The 21352-nt window shown below is 46.6% G+C and overlaps 1 protein-coding gene across 2 annotated transcripts in view; it reads right to left on the minus strand.

The window, feature by feature from the left end:
* Window positions 1-21352, minus strand: part of NKAIN (Sodium/potassium-transporting ATPase subunit beta-1-interacting protein) — a 255084-nt gene that overhangs the window by 92391 nt on the left and 141341 nt on the right. Inside the window, exon 1 of one of the 2 annotated variants that reach the window (XM_070089580.1) lies at window positions 15619-15751. The exons of the other annotated variant lie outside the window; for it this stretch is intronic. The gene's annotated coding sequence lies outside the window, so the exon portion shown is untranslated. Of the gene's footprint in view, window positions 1-15618; window positions 15752-21352 lie in introns of those variants that run through there. 2 annotated transcript variants of the gene reach the window in all.

Below are 21352 nucleotides of genomic sequence, written 5' to 3' on the forward strand. Positions count from 1 at the left end.
ACTCCTGCAGCAGAGACTCATGGAGCAGACACTCCTGCAGCAGAGACTCATGGAGCAGACACTCCTGCAGCAGAGACTCATGGAGCAGACACTCCTGCAGCAGAGACTCGTGGAGCAGACACTCCTGCAGCAGAGACTCGTGGAGCAGACTCTCCTGCAGCAGAGACTCATGGAGCAGACACTCCTGCAGCAGAGACTCGTAGAGCAGACACTCCTGCAGCAGAGACTCGTGGAGCAGACACTCCTGCAGCAGAGACTCGTGGAGCAGACACTCCTGCAGCAGAGACTCATGGAGCAGACACTCCTGCAGCAGAGACTCATGGAGCAGACACTCCTGCAGCAGAGACTCATGGAGCAGACACTCCTGCAGCAGAGACTCATGGAGCAGACACTCCTGCAGCAGAGACTCATGGAGCAGACATTCCTGCAGCAGAGACTCATGGAGCAGAGACTCATGGAGCAGACACTCCTGCAGTAGAGACTCATGGAGCAGACACTCCTGCAGCAGAGACTCATGGAGCAGACACTCATGCAGCAGAGACTCATGGAGCAGACACTCCTGCAGCAGAGACTCATGGAGCAGACACTCCTGCAGTAGAGACTCATGGAGCAGACACTCCTGCAGCAGAGACTCATGGAGCAGACACACATGCAGCTAAATCCTGCAGACTGCTCCATCCTATCATGAGCTGAGATGATTAAACAGGTTTGGACACGAACCTATTAAAAGTTGAAGAATGTTTGGTGTAAATGTGTATCCGGAATGATCCTGAGTCATTATGTCCTCAACACAGATAATCAGAGTGATCCTGAGTCATTATGTCCTCAACACAGATAATCAGAGTGATCCTGAGTCATTATGTCCTCAACACAGATAATCAGAGTGATCCTGAGTCATTATGTCCTCAACACAGATAATCAGAGTGATCCTGAGTCATTATATCCTCAACACAGATAATCAGAGTGATCTTGAATCATTATATTCTCAATACATATAATCGGAGTGATCCTGAGTCAATCATTATATCCTCAACACAGATAATCGGAGTGATCCTGAGTCAGTCATTATATCCTCAACACAGATAATCGGAGTGATCCTGAGTCAGTCATTATATCCTCAACACAGATAATCGGAGTGATCCTGTGTCAGTCATTATATCCTCAACACAGATAATCGGAGTGATCCTGAGTCAGTCATTATATCCTCAACACAGATAATCATATAATGATTGGATTGCTTGGAAACAAGATTTAGTGAAGCATCGATCAGTATTTTAAATAATTTTGGTGTGAGGACATGTTCCATATTATATTACTAATTTAAAATGTTTAGTTACACTTCTATACCAGTGGAACAACACAGGATTACTTCTGAAGAGGCAGATTATATTGTATCTCTTCATGTACACACATCCTGGCAAGTAATGGTAGCGTGTGTTCACGGTACTAGAGGGAGATTTAAGATCATGCAATGTGTAGGCGGTGTCAGCGTGCAGGGAGAAGACAGTAGTCATGCAATGATGTACACTCCTTGTGTGCATGAAGATATGTAACTGAGGGATGCAGAACTGAAATTATATTAAGGAGACTGTTTAATCCCGTTACAGGTTCTGACGTAGACAACTAGAGAGAGATATTGAGTAAATGTTGGTTCTTGAGTCTGGCAGCGCCTTACTAAATGTTCTTATGTAGTGTGTGTATGGTAGGAAGGTCTTACTATATGTTCCTGTGTAGTGTGTGTATGGTAGGAAGGTCTTAGTAAATGTTCCTGTGTAGTGTGTGTATGGTAGGAAGGCCTTGCTAAATGTTCCTGTGTAGTGTGTGTATGGTAGGAAGGTCTTAGTAAATGTTCCTGTGTAGTGTGTGTATGGTAGGAAGGCCTTGCTAAATGTTCTTATGTAGTGTGTGTATGGTAGGAAGGTCTTACTATATGTTCCTGTGTAGTGTGTGTATGGTAGGAAGGTCTTACTATATGTTCCTGTGTAGTGTGTGTATGGTAGGAAGGTCTTACTATATGTTCCTGTGTAGTGTGTGTATGGTAGGAAGGTCTTAGTAAATGTTCCTGTGTAGTGTGTGTATGGTAGGAAGGTCTTACTATATGTTGCTGTGTAGTGTGTGTATGGTAGGAAGGTCTTACTATATGTTCCTGTGTAGTGTGTGTATGGTAGGAAGGTCTTACTATATGTTCCTGTGTAGTGTGTGTATGGTAGGAAGGTCTTACTATATGTTGCTGTGTAGTGTGTATGGTAGGAAGGTCTTACTATATGTTGCTGTGTAGTGTGTGTATGGTAGGAAGGTCTTACTATATGTTGCTGTGTAGTGTGTGTATGGTAGGAAGGTCTTACTATATGTTCCTGTGTAGTGTGTGTATGGTAGGAAGGTCTTACTATATGTTCCTGTGTAGTGTGTGTATGGTAGGAAGGTCTTACTATATGTTCCTGTGTAGTGTGTGTATGGTAGGAAGGTCTTAGAGGTTTTAGAGTAAAACTGTTGCTGTGTAGTATGGTAGGAAGGTCTTACTATATGTTGCTGTGTAGTGTGTATGGTAGGAAGGTCTTACTATATGTTCCTGTGTAGTGTGTGTATGGTAGGAAGGTCTTACTATATGTTGCTGTGTAGTGTGTGTATGGTAGGAAGGTCTTACTATATGTTGCTGTGTAGTGTGTATGGTAGGAAGGTCTTACTATATGTTCCTGTGTAGTGTGTGTATGGTAGGAAGGTCTTACTATATGTTGCTGTGTAGTGTGTGTATGGTATGAAGGTCTTACTATATGTAGTGTGTGTATGGTAGGAAGGTCTTACTATATGTTCCTGTGTAGTGTGTGTATGGTAGGAAGGTCTTACTATATGTTCCTGTGTAGTGTGTGTATGGTAGGAAGGTCTTACTATATGTTCCTGTGTAGTGTGTGTATGGTAGGAAGGTCTTAGTAAATGTTCCTGTGTAGTGTGTGTATGGTAGGAAGGTCTTACTATATGTTCCTGTGTAGTGTGTGTATGGTAGGAAGGTCTTAGAGGTTTTAGAGTAAAACTGACAAACAATTTAGTATCTAAATAAATGGTATAAAATACCGACACAATGGAAATATAAACACATATGCAGTTTAATGCGATCCTTTATTGACAACGTTTCGCCCACACTGGGATTTTTCAAGTCACAAACAGATCTACCTGGTGTGGAAGGTACGGGAGTATTTATAGTCAGGTTCACCTGACCTCAACATTCTGAACCTGACTATAAATACCCCCGTACCTTCCACACCATGTAAATCTGTTTGTGACTTGAAAAAAGCCCACTGTGTGGGCGAAACGTTGTCAATAAAGGATCGCATTAAACTGCATATGTGTTTATATTTCCAGCGAGTATCTATGTTAGCATTTTGTTAATGAGTGTATGGAAGACACTACCAAGCGTGTACTTGTACACCTGAGTCATATTATACCAGTGACTGGTATCCTGAACTTTTGGAAGCCAGACTTAATGCCAGACATCAGTGTTGACTGCTTGGTAAAGAAAGCTGTTGCTGATGATGGCTCGCATATATACACATACTTTTGATAAGTTTCAACAGTTTTTCTCCCCCCTGAGCCTGGCCTTGGTCTAAGCTACAACATTCAACAGGTAGTGTAGCTAGCTGCTTCTTAAAAACTACGCATGTTACATGCTGTCAGGTTGTCTATATTAACTCTGAATGTTCCATATATATCCTGTATTAACATGGGTAGCATTATTTCGCCCACCTCAATGTTCACGTCGTTACTTGCATGTTGTCTTGTTTACCTGTGACTGGTTTCAAAGATTCCTCTATACCTGCACCCCAGCCTGAACCCAGGCTTCCCTTGTTGACCGCTTAGTCAACCAGGTTGTTTATACTAGTGGACCGCACTTTCCCACAACCATCACAACTCTGCTGATCCATAACAGGAAGCTGTCCAGCTTCTTGAAAAATTGCTTGTTAATATACTGAAGAGTCTTGGCAACACTGTTCTTTGTGTTGATGGCGCCCCCTGTTCTTCAGTGTTTATTGTGTTGATGGCGCCCCCTGTTCTTCAGTGTTTATTGTGATGGTGCCCCCTGTTCTTCAGTGTTTATTGTGCCGATGGTGCCCCCTGTACTTCAGTGTTTATTGTGCCGATGGCGCCCCCTGTTCTTCAGTGTTTATTGTGCCGATGGTGCCACCTGTTCTTCAGTGTTTATTGTGTTGATGGTGCCCCCTGTTCTTCAGTGTTTATTGTGTTGATGGTGCCCCCTGTTCTTCAGTGTTTATTGTGCCGATGGCGCCCCCTGTTCTTCAGTGTTTATTGTGCCGATGGCGCCCCCTGTACTTCAGTGTTTATTGTGTTGATGGTGCCCCCTGTTCTTCAGTGTTTATTGTGCCGATGGCGCCCCCTGTACTTCAGTGTTTATTGTGTTGATGGTGCCCCCTGTTCTTCAGTGTTTATTGTGCCGATGGCGCCCCCTGTTCTTCAGTGTTTATTCCACACTCACAGTAAGCTGTGACAGCAGTGTGCAGACAATAAGCTGTGACAGCAGTGTGCAGACAGTAAGCTGTGACAGCAGTGTGCAGACAGTAAGCTGTGACAGCAGTGTGCAGACAGTAAGCTGTGACAGCAGTGTGCAGACAGTAAGCTGTGACAGCAGTGTGCAGACAGTAAGCTGTGACAGCAGTGTGCAGACAGTAAGCTGTGACAGCAGTGTGCAGACAGTAAGCTGTGACAGCAGTGTGCAGACAGTAAGCTGTGACAGCAGTGTGCAGACAGTAAGCTGTGACAGCAGTGTGCAGACAGTAAGCTGTAACAGCAGACCTTCAACTATCTTCTATATATATATCTCATTAGGTCTCTTTCTCGTTCCAGAGAAAATAATTTAAGTATTTTAGTTATGTTACTGAGAGATATTTTAGTGATGCTACTGGAGGAGTATGCGACCTGTGTACATGTTGCAGCAGTGTTCTGACTCCTGCCTTCACAAGCGCTGTGACCACACAACAACGACCAAGGTGGGAGAGAACAAGTGATTTGTAAACTACCATCACTGGCATTGCTTCTCTTTGGACATTTCTCACCATTATCCCGTCATTTTCATGACTTTTGCTTCATTTGCGTGACTGTGTTTTCCAAGTAATTAAATTTAGATTTTTGCCATCAAGGCGGCTAGTTTATTATCCATCCTGTGGATGGTAACACAAGAGCATATATGGATACATAAAAAAAACCTTGGAACTAGGCCCCAGAAAGGGGTACAATAATACGTCTCAATTTATATCTACAGTTCGCTTACCTCTTAAGAGCAAATATAGAAAATCTGCTTAATGTCTGGTATTTTATTTTCATTAATATCTTGACATATTACACAGTAGGTTATACTATCACTATATTCCTCAATAAGTGGAGAGTTAAGTACATAGTGTTCAAGACAGTCGCTATAGGGCTGGTCACATTGTGTTTAGTTTGATTATCATCTGTGTGTCTGCCAAACTGCCAGAAGTACTTGTAACAAAGACTAAGCCTGACCACTACAACATCAGTCAGTACTTGTAACCAAGCCTAAGCCTGGCCACTACAACATCAGTCAGTACTTGTAACCAAGCCGGGCTGTGGCTCGTACGTTGGTTTGCGTGCAGCCAGCAGCAACAGCCTGGTTGATCAGGCGCTGATCCACCAGGAGGCCTGGTCACAGACCGGGCCGCGGGGGCGTTGACCCCCGAAACTCTCTCCAGGTAAACTCCAGGTAAGCCTAAGCCTGGCCACTACAACATCAGTCAGTACTTGTAACCAAGCCTAAGCCTGGCCACTACAACATCAGTCAGTACTTGTAACCAAGCCTAAGCCGGACCACTACAACATCAGTCAGTACTTGTAACCAAGCCTAAGCCTGGACACTACAACATCAGTCAGTACTTGTAACCAAGACTAAGCCTGACCACTACAACATCAGTCAGTACTTGTAACCAAGACTAAGCCTGACCACTACAACATCAGTCAGTACTTGTAACCAAGACTAAGCCTGGTCACTACAACATCAGTCAGTACTTGTAACCAAGCCTAAGCCTGGCCACTACAACATCAGTCAGTACTTGTAACCAAGACTAAGCCTGACCACTACAACATCAGTCAGTACTTGTAACCAAGCCTAAGCCTGGCCACTACAACATCAGTCAGTACTTGTAACCAAGACTAAGCCTGACCACTACAACATCAGTCAGTACTTGTAACCAAGCCTAAGCCTGGCCACTACAACATCAGTCAGTACTTGTAACCAAGACTAAGCCTGGCCACTACAACATCAGTCAGTACTTGTAACCAAGACTAAGCCTGGTCACTACAACATCAGTCAGTACTTGTAACCAAGCCTAAGCCTGGCCACTACAACATCAGTCAGTACTTGTAACCAAGACTAAGCCTGACCACTACAACATCAGTCAGTACTTGTAACCAAGCCTAAGCCTGGCCACTACAACATCAGTCAGTACTTGTAACCAAGCCTAAGCCTGGCCACTACAACATCAGTCAGTACTTGTAACCAAGACTAAGCCTGACCACTACAACATCAGTCAGTACTTGTAACCAAGCCTAAGCCTGGCCACTACAACATCAGTCAGTACTTGTAACCAAGACTAAGCCTGGCCACTACAACATCAGTCAGTACTTGTAACCAAGCCTAAGCCTGGCCACTACAACATCACTGTTCACGCTACAAGTTGCTACATAAACGTACTCATCTATGCAAATGTTATCACGGTGAGTGACAGCTGCTCAGATTTCAAACTGCATTTCTACAACAAATAATTTCATTATTTACTTCTCTCCTAATATTACTGCAGATGCTAGACACAGGAACACCAAAGTTATATTGTACATTTTCCTTCAGGTTACTTTCTCTTAGCCAACTTATTAATGGAGTAATCCAGTGTGTTATGGAATCCATAATAATTGTTCATTAATTCCTTTTTCCAGGATGTTTGAGCATCTATAATATTTGGCTTCTCTAATGAGCATATTGTTAGTCATTATGTGAGTCAAGAGCATTTAGTTCTGACACAGAACCAGTAATAATCACAGAGTCAAGCTCAGTGTCACACGTTATCACCAGCGCCATTAGGATGGCAAACAATTCAGTTTGCAGTGTAGACGCCCAGATGTTAATTAATTTGTCTAACTTAACAGTTCCAATTGTGAGATTCCCTGACATAATGATGTCGAAGTTTGAGACGACGGCCACACTGACCACCACAGGAAGTTGGTGAACGGAAACAACCGTCTGCCACCCCCTCACCAGCCCACCTGCTGCTTACTAGGTGGGTTGTGTGGGAAAGCGGACGCATGGCAGGTGAGAGTAAGGGAGGGAAGACGTGTGGCATGGGAGAGAAGGAATGAAAACAGAGCAGGTGAGAGGAGGAATGAAAACAGAGCAGGTGAGAGGAGGAATGAAAACAGAGCAGGTGAGAGGAGGAATGAAAACAGAGCAGGTGAGAGGAGGAATGAAAACAGAGCAGGTGAGAGGAGGAATGAAACATTGAGGAGGCGAAGGAAGGACAAACATTGGACAGGTGAAGGAAGGAAAGACAAAATCATTGAAGTGAGGGAAAGGAATAAAACACGGTGTAGGTGAGGGAAGGAAGGAAGGGGAAACACGTGACAAGTGAGAAGGCAAGGAGATGGAGGATGTGTAATTTGTAGAGCTGAGTCAAAAAGGTCAGAGTTCAGTACAATCAAAGCTGACTTTCAATTTCCCCTCCACACACACACACACACACACGAGCTATGAATCGACCCTTGCAACCACAACTAGGCGAGTACACACAGAGGAGTCGTAGAAGTCGTAGAGCCAGAAATGAATATGCACAGGTAAGAAGGGAGGCCCATCGACAATACGAAAATGACATAGCAGTGCAAGCCAAGTCTGACCCGCCACATCAAGAGGACAACAGTCAAGGACCAGGTAATAAGGCTGAGGAAGGAAGGAGGAGAGATCACAAGAAACGACCGAGAAGTATGTGAAGAACTCAACATGAGATTCAAAGAAGTGTTCACAGACTAGACAGCAGAGACTCCAGAAAGACGGAGAGGTGGGGTACACCATCAACTGTTGGACACAATACATACAACCGAGGAAGAAGTGAAGAGGCTTCTGAGTGAGCTAGATACCTCAAAGGCAATGGGGCCAGATAACATCTCTCCATGGGTCCTGAGACAGGGAGCAGAGGTGCTATGTGTACCACTAACAACAATCTTCTACACATCTATCGAAACCGGGCGGCTACCCGAGGTAAAAAAGACAGCAGACGTAGTCCCAATTTTTTAAAAAAGAGACAGACACGAAGCATTAAACTACAGACCAGTGTCACTGACATGTATACTATGCAAAGTCATGGAGAAGATTATCAGAAGAGTGGTGGAGCATCTATCAATGACAACCAGCACGGTTTCAGGTACGAGAAATCCTGTGTCACAAACCTACTGGAGTTCTATGACATGGTGACAGCAGTAAGATAAGAGAGAGGGGTGGGTAGATTGAGTTTTTTTTAGACTGTAAAAATGCACAGTTCGACACAAGAGATTGGTGCAAAAACTGGAGGACCAAGCAGGGATAACAGGGAAGGCACTACAATGGATCAGGGAATACTTGTCAGGAAAACAGCAGCGAGTCATGGTACGTGGCGAGGTGTCAGAGTGGGCACCTGTGACCAGCGGGATCCCACAGGGGTCAGTCCTAGGACCAATGCTGTTTCTGGTGTATGTGAACGATATGACGGAAGGAATAGACTCAGAAGTGTCCCTGTTTGCAGATGATGTGAATTTGATGAGAAGAATTCAATCGGGCGAGGACCCGGAAGAACCGCAAAGGAATCTGGACAGGCTGCAGACCTGGTCCAGCAACTGGCTCCTGGAGTTCAACCCTACCAAGTGCAAATCATGAAGACTGGGGAAGGGCAAAGAAGACCGCAGACGGAGTACAGTCTAGGGGGCCAGAGAGTACAAACCTCATTCAAGGAAAAGAATCTTAGAGTGAGTATAACACCAGGAATATCTCCTGAGGCGCATATCAACCAAATAACTGCTGCAGCATATGGGCGCCTGGCAAATCTAAGAACAGCATTCCGACATCTCAATAAGGAATCGTTCAGGACCCTGTACACCGTGTACGTTAGGCCCATATTGGAATATGCTGCACCAGTTTGGAACCCACACCTAGCCAAGCACGTAAGGAAATTAGAGAAAGTGCAAAGGTTTGCAACAAGATTAGTCCCGGAGCTAAGGGGCATGTCCTACGAGGAGAGGTTAAGGGAAATCAACCTGACGACACTGGAGGACAGGAGAGATAGGGGGATATGATAACGACATATAAAATACCGAGAAGAATCGACAAGGTGGACAGAGACAGGATGTTCCAGAGATGGGACACAGCAACAAGGGGACACAATTGGAAGCTAAAGAGACAGATGAATCACAGGGATGTTAGAAAGTATTTCTTCAGTCACAGAGTTGTCAGGAAGTGGAACAGTCTGGGAAGTGATGTAGTGGAGGCAGGATCCATACACAGCTTTAAGAAGAGGTATGATAAAGCTCATGAAGCAGGAAGAGTAACCTAGTAGCGACCAGTGAGGAGCCGGGACCAGGAGCTGTGACTTACCTCTGCAACCACAACTAGGTGAGTACACACACAACATACATCCACTATCAATGCTTGTAACAAGAAATAAAGACAACGGAAGCAAGTACAAGAGTTACCACTCAACTGGAAAGTGTGAGATCAACTACACTAAATGTTGCCTTGAGGTGTGACGGAGGTTTCCAGAGGTTCTTGCCATCACCACCACCATCACCACCACCACCACAATCATCATCATCAATCATCATCATCAATCATCATCATCAATCATCATCAATCATCATCATCAATCATCATCAATCATCATCAATCATCATCATCAATCATCATCAATCATCATCAATCATCATCATCAATCATCATCATCAATCATCATCAATCATCATCAATCATCATCATCAATCATCATCATCAATCATCATCAATCATCATCATCATCATCATCTGTGGGTCCAAGACTAGCAGAAGATATCAACAAAAGAAATGGTTACAATAATAATCAGAATTTTTAAAGGGGTGGACAGGTAAGCCAGGGAAAGGTCTCGGTCAGATGCCCAAAAGCTCCAGCGGTGGGTCATCATATAACTAAGACCGGCGTCAGGAAACACTTGTTCTGTTTCCTTGACAAACCTGACCTACCAGAAGATATCAGAAACACTGCCAGAAGAAGTATACAAGTTTTCACAAGAACTGGACTTGTGCCTCAACTACGTGACAGATCAACAAGGCAGTGACGGACATGTGGGCCAGCGGGCCCACATATCCTGCCTGGTTGATCAGGCAGGCACCAGCCAAGCCTGGCCCGGGGCCGGGCTGCAAGAGTAACAAAACTCACGAAATATTTCAAAGGAATATCAAAGGAAATGTCTGATCTAATATGAGCTGACTAAGGACGTGATATTAAAATACAAGTCACAGTCTAGTAGACACACACAAGCAGGTTTTGTCGAGGTGATTCCAGTGCAGCAGCAGACATCCTGCTGAACTCTGCTCATCAGCAGGTCCACCAACACTGTCACATCATGATATTAATTACCTTGGTACTCTGCTGACAAAGTTATCGAGACAACTGTCTCTTGTAAAGCCTATTCATTCCAGCAGCTTTAGCCTCCACACACTCCAGTTTACAACTAGGGAACCAAACATGCTCCAAACACTAGTTACCTCAACTCCACATTCTTGTACCTGGAATGGAGAGACCAACCAATTTTGTGAGCTGAAGGATGCACTGTAATATGCTGTAACAAGATCAGTAGTACACTCTGGAAGCCAAGAGTAAACAACGAAGAAACTCTGACCGTCAGCAGGAGTCACAACTACCCGGAAAGGGAGTATACTTGGAGAGGGAGTATACCTGGAGAGTATAAATGGAGAGGGAGTATACCTGGAGAGTATAAATGGAGAGGGTTTCGGGGGTCGACGCCCCCCCGGCCCGGTCTGAGACAAGAACGTCACGAAGCCTCACAATCAACACTGTGGTAGTAACCAGAAAATTGTGAAACAAGCTTGGAGTCATCAGTAAGAGACTTGATTCTCGATACGTCAACTGAATTATTCTTGAGGTACAAGACTGGAGCAAGACCTATACAGTATCATCACAGCAACCTTCCACTGAGATCACAGGCCAGGAGGGCACCAACATGAAGGTCACAAGCCAGGAGGGTAGCAACATGAACGTCACAAGCCAGGAGGGTACCAACATGAAGGTCACAAGCAAGGAGGGTACCAACATGAAGGTCACAAGCCAGGAGGGTACCAACATGAAGGTCACAAGCCAGGAGGGTACCAACATGAAGGTCACAAGCCAGGAGGGTACCAACATGAAGGTCACAAGCCAGGAGGGTACCAACATGAAGGTCACAAGCCAGGAGGGTACCAACATGAAGGTCACAAGCCAGGAGGGTAGCAACATGAAGGTCACAAGCCAGGAGGGTAGCAACATGAAGGTCACAAGCCAGGAGGGTACCAACATGAAGGTCACAAGCCAGGAGGGTACCAACATGAAGGTCACAAGCCAGGAGGGTACCAACATGAAGGTCACAAGCCAGGAGGGTACCAACATGAAGGTCACAAGCCAGGAGGGTACCAACATGGAGGTCACAAGCCAGGAGGGTAGCAACATGGAGGTCACAAGCCAGGAGGGTACCAACATGGAGGTCACAAGCCAGGAGGGTAGCAACATGGAGGTCACAAGCCAGGAGGGTAGCAACATGGAGGTCACAAGCCAGGAGGGTAGCAACATGGAGGTCACAAGCCAGGAGGGTAGCAAGGCCAGAAGGACGGATCATATTTCTGGATGGAAGAACACAGGCAGCTGGGAACACAACCGGTGTAGTCTCTGGCTTAAAGGCTACAGAGTAAGTCAGCTCGACTGTAAACAAAAGTGCGTCTCACCACGCTGGTCCAGAGGGAGGGAGGGGAGCTGAGAGGTCCAGCCTGGCAAGAGTGGGAGGGGGAATACCTGGCTGGTGTGGGAAGAACACGTGGCAGGTGTGGGAGAACACGTAGGTGTGGGGCGTTAGGAAACACTTTTTTAGCATCAAGGGAAGAAGTGATGGTTCTCTGGAGGCCAGAAGTTAAGGTGAACCATGAATTAACCTGTTTAAACACCCAGATGAGTACAATAACCTGAGTACTAGGTAGAGTGGGAGACGAACACAGGTAGTGTGTGTGTCTGGGCGAGCACGCGCGTGCGTGTGCGCGTTACTTGTTGTGAGGTATATCTCTGGTAACCATAGCAACACTCAGTCATCATACACTCAGGACTACCAGTGATCATACACTCAGGACGACCAGTGATCATACACTCAGGACTACCAGTGATCATACACTCAGGACGACCAGTGATCATACACTCAGGACTACCAGTGATCATACACTCAGGACTACCAGTGATCATACACTCAGGACTACCAGTGATCATACACTCAGGACTACCAGTGATCATACACTTAGGACTACCAGTGATCATACACTCAGGACTACCAGTGATCATACACTCAGGACTACCAGTGATCATACACTTAGGACTACCAGTGATCATACACTCAGGACTACCAGTGATCATACACTCAGGACTACCAGTGATCATACACTCAGGACTACCAGTGATCATACACTCAGGACTACCAGTGATCATACACTCAGGACTACCAGTGATCATACACTCAGGACGGCCAGTGATCATACACTCAGGACTACCAGTGATCATACACTCAGGACTACCAGTGATCATACACTCAGGACTACCAGTGATCATACACTCAGGACTACCAGTGATCATACACTCAGGACTACCAGTGATCATACACTCAGGACTACCAGTGATCATACACTCAGGACGACCAGTGATCATACACTCAGGACTACCAGTGATCATACACTCAGGACGACCAGTGATCATACACTCAGGACGACCAGTGATCATACACTCAGGACTACCAGTGATCATACACTCAGGACGACCAGTGATCACACACATCCTCCAGCTCACTCACATCCTCCATCCCTCTCACCTCTATCTCCTCATCCTCGTGGCTTCTGTTAGTACTCCACACTTCCCCTGGACCCTGCCATCCCCCTACTATAAAATACATCTAACTTTCCACTGACCTTTACCGTAGAGACAACTTTCACCGCTAGTATACACTCAATCAAGCGTCTGAATGACTGGGAACACTCAAAGTCCCTTCAACTGTATTCCTTGGAATGTAGGCGAGAAAGGTACATAATTTACACTTGGAAAGTCCTGGAGGGACTGGTTCCAATCCTGAGCACAACAAATCACTTGGTTTGCCAACAAGCGACTTGGCAGACGGTGCATAATACCTCCACAAAAAAGCAGAAGCGCGACGACCACTCTGACAGAACTCGACGAATGTCAGAGGTCCCCGACTCTTCAACGTCCTTCGTCCTGCATAAGGGGAATTAACAACAAACCTCAGCCAGTCTTCAAGACGGAACTGGACAAGTTTCCAAAATCTTTCTCACACATACACACTAACAACAATCTTCAACACATTTATCGAAACAAGGCGACTACCTGAGGTATGGCAGACAGCAAATGTCGTTACAATTTTTAAAAAAAGGAGACTGACACGAAGAACTGAACTACAAAACAGTGTCACTAACATGTATAGTATGCAAAGTCATGGAGAAGATTATCAGAAGAGTGGTGGAGCATCTAGAAAGGAATGAGTTTATCAATGACAACCAGCACGGTTTCAGGGACGAGAAATCCTGTCACAAACCTACTGGAGTTCTATGACAGGGTGACAGCAGGAAGACAAGAGAGAGAGGGGGTGGGTAGATTGCATTTTCTTGGACTGTAGGAAGGCTTTCGATACAGTTCCACACAAGAGATTAGTGCTTAAGCTGAAGGACCAAGCAGGGATAACAGGGAAGGCACTGCAATGGATCAGGGAATACCTGTCGGGAAGACATCAGCGAGTCATGGTACGTGACGAGGTGTCAGAGTGGGCGCCTGTGACGAGCGGGGTTCCACAGGGGGCAGTCCTAGGACCGGTGCTGTTTCTGGTGTATGTGAACGACATGACGGAAGTGTCCCTATTTGCAGATGATGTGAAATTGATGAGAAGAATTCAATAGGACGAGGACGGAGTACAGTCTAGGGGGCCAGAGACAACAAACCTCACTCAAGGAAAAGGATCTTCGGGTGAGTATAACACCAGGAGCATCTCCTGAGGCGCACATCAACCAAATAACTGCTGCAGCACACGGGCGCCTGGCAAACCTAAGAGCAGCATTCCGACATCTCGATAAGGAATCGTTCAGGGCCCTGTATACCGTGTATGTCAGGCCTATATTGAAGTATGCAGCACCAGTTTGTAACCCGCACCTAGCCAAGCATGTAAGGAAATTAGAGGAAGTGCAAAGGTTTGCAACAAGACTAGTCCCGGAGCTAAGGGGCATGTCCTACTAGGAGAGGTCAAGGGAAATCGACCTGACGACAATGGAGGACAGGAGAGATAGGGGGATATGATAACGACATAAAATACGGAGAGGAATCGACAAGGTGGAGAGACAGGATATTCCAGAGATGGGACACAGCAATAAGGGGTCACAATTGGAAGTTGAAGACTCAGATGAATCACAGGGATGTTATGAAGTATTTCTTCAGTCACAGAGTGTCAGGAAGTGGAACAGTCTGGGAAGTGATGTAGTGGAGGGAGGATCCATACACAGCTTTAAGAAGAGCTATGATAAAGCTCATGGAGCAAGGAGAGGATCTATTAGCGACGAGTGGAGAGGTGGGACCAGGAGCTATGATTCGACCCCTGCAACCACAATTAGGTGAGTATACACACACACACACACACACGCACACACGCACACACACTCACACACACTCACACACACACACACACACACACACACACACACGCACGCACGCACGCACACTCACACACACTCGCACGCACGCACACTCACACACACTCACACACACACACACACACACACACACACACACGCACGCACGCACACACACACTCACACTCACACTCTCACACACACACACACACACACACACACACTCACACACACACACACACACACACACACACACACACACACACACACACTCACACTCTCACACACACACACACACACACACACACACTCACACACACACACACACACACACACACACACACACACACACACACACACACACACACACACACACACACACAGGGACAATGGTATCACTGGTTAGTAACGGGTGAGGTTAATTTCCTGTAGGAAGTGAAGCCAGGTGAGTGAGAGGGGAGGAAGGAAAGTGAGGAGGGTGAGGGGGGAAAGTGAGGAGGGTGAGGGGGGAAGGTGAGGAGGGTGAGGGGGGGAAGGTGAGGAGGGTGAGGGTGGAAGGTGAGGAGGGTGAGGGGGAAGGTGAGGGGGGAGGGGGAAGGTGAGGAGGGTGAGGGGAAGGTGAGGAGGAAGATGAGGGGAGGAAAGTGGGGGAGGAAGGTGAGGAGGATTACCTTTACCTTTGATAGGTGCCGAGAGGTCCTTGTTACCCCCAGAACCAGGTCCTCTTGCAGGCCCTGAACCAGGTCCTCTTGCAGGCCCTGAGCCAGGTCCTCTTGCAGGCCCTGAACCAGGTCCTCTTGCAGGCCCTGAACCAGGTCCTCTTGCAGGCCCTGAACCAGATCCTCTTGCAGGCCCTGAACCAGGTCCTCTTGCAGGCCCTGAACCAGATCCTCTTGCAGGCCCTGAACCAGGTCCTCTTGCAGGCCCTGAACCAGATCCTCTTGCAGGCCCTGAACCAGGTCCTCTTGCAGGCCCTGAACCCGATCCTCGTGCCGGCCCTGAACCAGGTCCTCTTGCAGGCCCTGAACCAGATCCTCTTGCAGGCCCTGAACCAGGTCCTCTTGCAGGCCCTGAACCAGATCCTCTTGCAGGCCCTGAACCAGGTCCTCTTGCAGGCCCTGAACCAGGTCCTCTTGCAGGCCCTGAACCAGATCCTCTTGCAGGCCCTGAGCCAGGTCCTCTTGCAGGCCCTGAGCCAGGTCCTCTTGCAGGCCCTGAGCCAGGTCCTCTTGCAGGCCCTGAGCCAGGTCCTCTTGCAGGCCCTGAACCAGGTCCTCTTGCAGGCCCTGAACCAGGTCCTCTTGCAGGCCCTGAACCAGGTCCTCTTGCAGGCCCTGAACCAGGTCCTCTTGCAGGCCCTGAACCAGGTTCTCTTGCAGGCCCTGAACCAAGTCCTCTTGCAGGCCCTGAACCAGGTCCTCTTGCAGGCCCTGAGCCAGGTCCTCTTGCAGGCCCTGAACCAGGTCCTCTTGCAGGCCCTGAACCAGGTCCTCTTGCAGGCCCTGAACCAGGTCCTTTTGCAGGCCCTGAACCAGGTCCTCTTGCAGGCCCTGAACCAGGTCCTCTTGCAGGCCCTGAACCAGGTCCTCTTGCAGGCCCTGAGCCAGGTCCTCTTGCAGGCCCTGAGCCAGGTCCTGAGCTAGGCCGAGTCAGCTCCTGGGCCAGGCCCTGAGTTATTATGAGAGTCAAGAGCCTTCAGTGATGGCATAGAATCAGTAATAATCACAGTCAAGCTCAGCAACATAAGTTAACTTTAGCGCCATTAGGGTGGTAAATAATTCAGTTTGGAGAGTAGACACCCAGTTAACTCTTATGTCTAACTGAACAAGTTGCTATTGTTCTTAACTAGGGAGGTCGCAACAAGAGTAGATGCAGCCCTGCTGGAGGTGGCAACAAGAGCAGATGCAGCCCTGCTGGAGGTGGCAACAAGAGTAGATGCAGCCCTGCTGGAGGTGGCAAGAAGAGTAGATGCAGCCCTGTTGGAGGTGGCAACAAGAGTAGATGCAGCCCTGTTGGAGGTGGCAACAAGAGCAGATGCAGCCCTGCTGGAGGTGGCAACAAGAGCAGATGCAGCCCTGCTGGAGGTGGCAACAAGAGTAGATGCAGCCCTGCTGGAGGTGGCAACAAGAGCAGATGCAGCCCTGCTGGAGGTGGCAACAAGAGCAGATGCAGCCCTGCTGGAGGTGGCAACAAGAGCAGATGCAGCCCTGCTGGAGGTGGCAACAAGAGTAGATGCAGCCCTGCTGGAGGTGGCAACAAGAGCAGATGCAGCCCTGCTGGAGGTGGCAACAAGAGCAGATACAGCCCTGCCAGTAGACTCCTCCTTAGATCCTTCAGTGTATATAACTTGAGATAAAATATTACCAATAGTTAAGCCAGAAAATTCTTCTTGAGAGGCGGTGACAGCACTCATACAAGAGTTTTAATTACTAGTACGACAGAGCTCACCAAGCAGGGAATTAAGAGAAACTAGTGATGTGTAGTTAAGAGGTGATGCCAGGAGCTGAGAGACTAAACTAGCAACTTGCCAATGGTCGACCACGGACCCAAGTAGTACTTAAATATGTATCTCCATTTTGGGAATTACTTGTAAATTGCAAACCAGATTTTACCTCACCTGTAGTTTACCTGTGGTCAATACTGTGAGTTAATGCCCTTACAGCCCTGACCCAGGCCAGGCCGCCTGATAGCTTGATCAATCAGGTTGCTGGGAGAAGTGGCAGGTAGTCCAACATAGGTACCACAACCCGGCTGATCAAGAACAAACTTAAGGAACTCTTAAGTTCCCTCTCGAAGACAACTGGAGGTCTAATGGTAATTTTCGAGTATGAAATGAGGGTAATGAAAAGTCTTGGTCCCCTGACATTGAGTTATCTCTCAGTATTTCTATAAGTTCTTCAGGAGGCGGGGTAACAGGAGTGACATAGTGTGACAAGAGAGACCGAGGCGGTAACTAGTGTCTCACGAAATCGTAATGACACGAATGCAAACAAACCATACCACGGGTGGGGATAGAACTCGCGATCAGAGTCTCAAAACTCCAGACCGTCGCGTTCGCCACTAGGCCAGCTAGCCACAATAAGATTCATCTACACCATAGGAAGGTTAGCATAGGCACCACTGTGACCACAAATACAAGTTTTTACAGACGAATCTCCAGCTAGCGTGGCCGTGACGAACTCTAGCTCAAGTCCCCTAACGCGACGATCTGGACTTTTTAGACTCTCTGATCGCGGGTTCTATCCCCTTCCATGGTATAGTTTGGTAACTAGTGTGACAGGAGGAACCGAGGCGGTAACTTAAGTAACATTTTACATATCTCTGGAAGGACTGAAGAGCTAGTGAGAGGTTCCTAGGGACGAAAAGTGCTGAGATAACGGGGTAGAAGGAAAAAGAAGCGACTGTTTTTTAGACAAGTCTCCCCAGAGGTGAGAGAGTGTGGGGAAACATTAACAGTCAGGTTCCCAGGGTATGACTGGGCGCCCCCGGCCGGCTGCTCTCAATGGCTCATAACTTTTTCATCATTACAGCATCGCTAAGTTGTGGCGCCCTCGACCCTACATGTTAATCCATTAATCAAGAGATATCACGAGCTGGTCATATGATGACCTGTTTAGGGGTATTGATGTGTCTGTGTTGTTGTCTCTGGTAGGGACGCTGCAACAGACAGCAGTGCAAGACAGCTAGTTTGCACTATTGTACATGTTGGTGTCTACTGACACTTGAGAATGCGATAGCTCTTGGCCCTACGATGGGCCATGAGAAACAGCTGACATGCAGGTGGGAGTGAGCGCTGTGAGTACAAGTTAGGCAACACACTCGTCCCTGCAGCTGCCTCCAACACCCTCCTGGGAAGCCACTTCAAGGTCACACCCTCAACACTGCTTCAACACAATCTAGCCACACGATAATCAAGGTCCGTCTCATTTACAATTTTCTTCAGTATGTCGTTGATGTTGACAGGTATGTTTGTTGTTCTACCATGGTTGACACACACTTGCTAGTTCCTGTCTCTAGAATTTGCGCAGCGAATTCCTCGGAGTTCTGACTAATAAAACAGATGAGAAAATATTTAAGGCTCGGAGGTTGTAAGAGGTCATTGCCCACGAGAGGAGGTTGTAAGAGGTCACTGCCTGCAAGAGGAGGTTGTAAGAGGTCACTGCCTGCGAGAGCAGGTTGTAAGAGGTCACTGCCTGCGAGAGCAGGTTGTAAGAGGTCACTGCCTGCGAGAGCAGGTTGTAAGAGGTCACTGCCTGCGAGAGCAGGTTGTAAGAGGTCACTGCCTGCGAGAGCAGGTTGTAAGAGGTCACTGCCCGCGAGAGGCGACACTGTTAAATATTTAAACCATTTTGGCTTTAGCGGAACCATAACGTTAAATCAATACTCACTGCCTTTAACATGTTAAAATTACCATATCAAATAACTATACTTGAGGTTCACGTGGTACTGCAAGACAACAAACCTTGAGAATGTGCCATATAAATGTTTCTGTGCCGCAGGAATCTTACATCACCACTGCCAGGTTTAACACTATGCTTTCTGGTTCATGGTCTGATCAACCAGTCTATGTTTGCGGAACACAGCCTGACGTAGCCACCACAACCCAGATGATCAGGAACAACGGCTGTTAATTTTACTTATAATCGTAAGAAGGATGTTGATCCATGATCCTTGACGTCAGGAAGTATGAAATATAATTCAAAGCGAACCTACGAATATTGGTCCTCCCTGTTGTTTACATTTAACCCTGGTTGTTTAATATGATCACTGACATGTGTGTCTTGCATGTCTCACACGATCACTGACATGTGTGTCTTGCATGTCTCACACGATCACTGACATGTGTGTCTTGCATGTCTCATACGGTCACTGACATGTGTGTCTTGCATGTCTCATACGATCACTGACATGTGTGTCTTGCATGTCTCATACGATCACTGACATGTGTGTCTTGCATGTCTCATACGATCACTGACATGTGTGTCTTGCATGTCTAACCTTGCAAAGTCCTGACATAAAAGTGATAACCTGATACAGGCCACCAACCTGAAACAGATAACAGGAATACCAACACTGGAGTAACCCACACACACACACACACACACCACAGCGTACTTACCAAGGTTCCCAGTACTGAAACTGGTGTTGGTATCGGTGGTTCTGGTGTCGGTTCTGCAGCCGACATTGGCACAGTTTCTAATACTGGTGCTAGTGATGCTAATGTTGGAAGACCCAGATGGTCCTGGAGCTTGTATAGGTGTTCGTACTGGTGGAAGTAATGGTGCCGGTGCTGATGCTGTCAGTGTGGACTAAGGCGTCGAGAAATCTACCTAGCTTCCCGAGTGACCAGGTGGGGTGGGTTCGACCCCCGGCTGGTCACAAATTATATATATATATATATATATATATATATATATATATATATATATATATATATAAATATATATAGGTAGTAGGTTGGTAGACAGCAACCACCCAGGGAGGTACTACCGTCCTGCCAAGTGAGTGTAAAACGAAGCCTGTGATTGTTTTACATGATGGTAGGATTGCTGATGTCTTTTGTCTGTCTCATAAATATGCAAGATTACAGGCATGTCTTGCTACTTCTACTTACACTTAGGTCACACTACACATACATGTACACATTTATTTATACACACTCATCTGAGTTTTCTTTGATTTTATCTTAATAGTTCTTGGTCTTATTAATTTTCCTTTTATATCCATGGGGAAGTGGAATAAGAATCTTTCCTCCGTAAGCCATGCGTGTTGTAAAAGTCAACTAAAATGCCGGGAACAATGGGCTAGTAACCCCTTTTCCTGTAAAGATTACTAAAAAGAATAAGAAGAAGAAAATTGTCAAAGTGGGAAGTCTGAATGTGCGTGGATGTTGTGCAGATGATAAGAAAGAGATGATTGTGGATGTTATGAATGAGAAGAAGCTGGATGTCCTGGCTTTAAGTGAAACAAAGCTGAAGGGGGTGGGAGAGTTTCAGTGGAGAGGAATAAATGGGATTAGGTCAGGGGTTTCAAATAGAGTTAGAGCTAAAGAAGGAGTAGCAATAATGTTGAAGGATAAGCTATGGCAGGAAAAGAGGGACTATAAATGTATTAATTCAAGGATTATGTGGAGTAAAATAAAGATTGGATGTGAAAAGTGGGTTATAATAAGCGTGTATGCACCTGGAGAAGAGAGAAGTGTAGAGGAGAGAGAGAGATTTTGGGAAATGTTGAGTGAATGCGTGGGGAGTTTTGAATCAAGTGTGAGAGTAATGGTGGTTGGGGATTTTAATGCTAAAGTGGGTAAAAATGTTATGGAGGGAGTAGTAGGTAAATTTGGGGTGCCAGGGGTAAATGTAAATGGGGAGCCTTTAATTGAGCTATGTGTAGAAAGAAATTTGGTAATAAGTA

This window comes from Cherax quadricarinatus, chromosome 29, assembly GCF_038502225.1.
Source record: "Cherax quadricarinatus isolate ZL_2023a chromosome 29, ASM3850222v1, whole genome shotgun sequence".
NCBI classification, from domain to species: domain Eukaryota; kingdom Metazoa; phylum Arthropoda; class Malacostraca; order Decapoda; family Parastacidae; genus Cherax; species Cherax quadricarinatus.